A 2,175-nucleotide genomic window follows, 5' to 3' on the forward strand; every position below is an offset into this window, starting at 1 on the left:
TGGAGAATTTTTTAGCTCTTCCAGTCCAAGAGATTCAAACGGCATATCCATCCTTCTCTTCCAAGGAGAAGCATTCAACTACTGCAACTGCTCATTACCTTCATCGTCTTCACTATCTGAATTCCCCAACAAGGCCTTCTCTAAGACATCAGATGTTAGCATTTGATCAAGTTCTGAAGTAATCACAGAATCGATCAATTCCACTTTTAAGCACTCCTCATTATCAATAGGGAATTTCATGGCATTGAAAACATTAAAAGTCACGTCCTGATCCAGCGCTCGCATAGTGAGCTCACCCTTCTGCACATTAATCAAAGTTCGGCCAGTAGCCAAGAATGGTCTTCCCATAATTATGGGAATCTTCTTATCCTCCTCGAAATCAAGAATTACAAAATCTGCAGGAAAGATGAGTTTGTCAACTCTGATCAAGACATCCTCCACAATGCCTCGTGGATATGAAATCGAATGATCGGCCAACTGAAAGGACATATAACTAGGCTTTGGATCAGGTAAATCCAATTTCTTAAATACAGACAAAGGCATCAGATTGATGCTAGCTCCCAAATCACATAAACACTTGTCGAACAACAAGTTTCCGATGGTGCAAGGAATAGTGAAGCTTTCAGGATCTTTAAGCTTCGGAGGCAACTTCTGTTGCAGCACAGCACTGCATTCGTCCGTGAGAGCTACAGTCTCTAAGTCATCTAGCTTCACTTTCCGAGAGAGAATATCTTTCATAAACTTCGCATAGCTAGGCATCTGTTCAAGAGCTTCAACGAAAGGTATGTTGATATGAAGTTTCTTGAAAACCTCCAGAAACTTAGCAAACTACTTATCCAACTTTTGCTTTTACAGCCTTTTAGGAAAATGAGGTGGAGGATAGACCTATTTTTCCCCTGTATTATGCTCAGGAGGAGTGTGTTCCGCAGTTTTCTTCCTTGGTTCCAAATCTACTTCCTTCTGCCCATTTTCTTCAGCCACAGCTTCATCTTCCAAAACTTGAGATTTTTCGGGATTCACAACCTTCCCATACCTCAATGTAATTGCCTTAACCTGCATTTTTGCTTCCTTCTTGCCTGGCACTTCTGTGTCACTAGGGAGTGTACCAGGTTGTCGATTCAGCAAGGCATTGACAATCTGCCCAATTTGATTTTCCAAGTTCTTAATAGAAACTGCTTGGCTCTTGCATATGAGTTTCAACTCTTCCAATTAATATTTTTCATTAGATTGTTGCAGTTAGAGTTGTTGTCTTGATGCATATTGCGGTTGATGAAAACCAAGAGGGTCATATTGCTTTGTTGCATACTTCTGATAAGGTTGTTATACCGCATTCTGAGTGTTGCTCCAGCTGAAGTTAGGATGATTGTGGTTGTTGGGATGATAGCTGGCTGGAACTGGTTGCTGCAACTTTTGAAAGTTGCTCATGAACTCAGCCGATTCACTAGAAATAGCACACTGTTCTGCCACATGGGCACCCGCACAAAGCTCACAGACACTAGTGATTAGATTAACTCCATAATTAGCCAAAAAATCCACCTTCATTGTCAAAGCCTTAAGCTTAGTAGCTATAGTAGTAGCTGTATCTACCTCTAGAATTCCTGCTACTTTGCCTTGAGTTAGTCTTTGAGAAGGGTTCTAGTATTCATTAGCAGCCATCAGTTCAATCAAATCATAAGCTTCATCGTAGCTCTTAGCCCATAAGGCTCCACTTGATGCTGCATCAAGCATGGGTCTAGAAGTCGCACCTAAACCATTATAAAAGCAGTTAATGATCATCCAGTCAGGAATCCCAAGATGAGGACACTTTCTAAGCATCTCCTTATAATGATCCCAAGCTTCACATAAAGATTCTCCCGAATGCTGTGCAAATTGAGTAAGAATATTCCTGATTGCAGTTGTTTTCATCATAGGAAAGAATTTAGTGAGAAACTTCTGAGCAAGATCTTCCCACTTGGTGATAGAGCCTGGTGGTAGAGAATGTAACCAGCACTTAACTGTATCCCTCAGAGAGAATGGGAAAAGCCTCAACTTAATAGAATCTTCAGAAACATTGTTGAATTTGAAAGTGTCGTAGATCTCGATGAAATCTCTAATATACATATTGGGATCTTCAGTCAGAGAACCCCCAAACTAGACCGAGTTCTGCACCATCTGAATCGTGCTAGCCTTGATTTT

The 2,175-nt window shown here is 40.9% G+C and overlaps 1 non-coding gene across 1 annotated transcript; it reads left to right on the plus strand.

Annotated features, from left to right (window-relative positions):
- Window positions 1-1,786: 1,786 nt before the first annotated feature.
- LOC141676370 (small nucleolar RNA R71) lies at window positions 1,787-1,893 on the plus strand. Its single transcript, XR_012556964.1, has one exon. It is a non-coding gene; the product is annotated as a small nucleolar RNA R71 (small nucleolar RNA).
- The last annotated feature ends 282 nt before the right edge of the window (window positions 1,894-2,175 follow it).

Source organism: Apium graveolens, chromosome 7, assembly GCF_009905375.1.
Source record: "Apium graveolens cultivar Ventura chromosome 7, ASM990537v1, whole genome shotgun sequence".
In the NCBI taxonomy this organism is placed as follows: Eukaryota; Viridiplantae; Streptophyta; class Magnoliopsida; order Apiales; family Apiaceae; genus Apium; species Apium graveolens.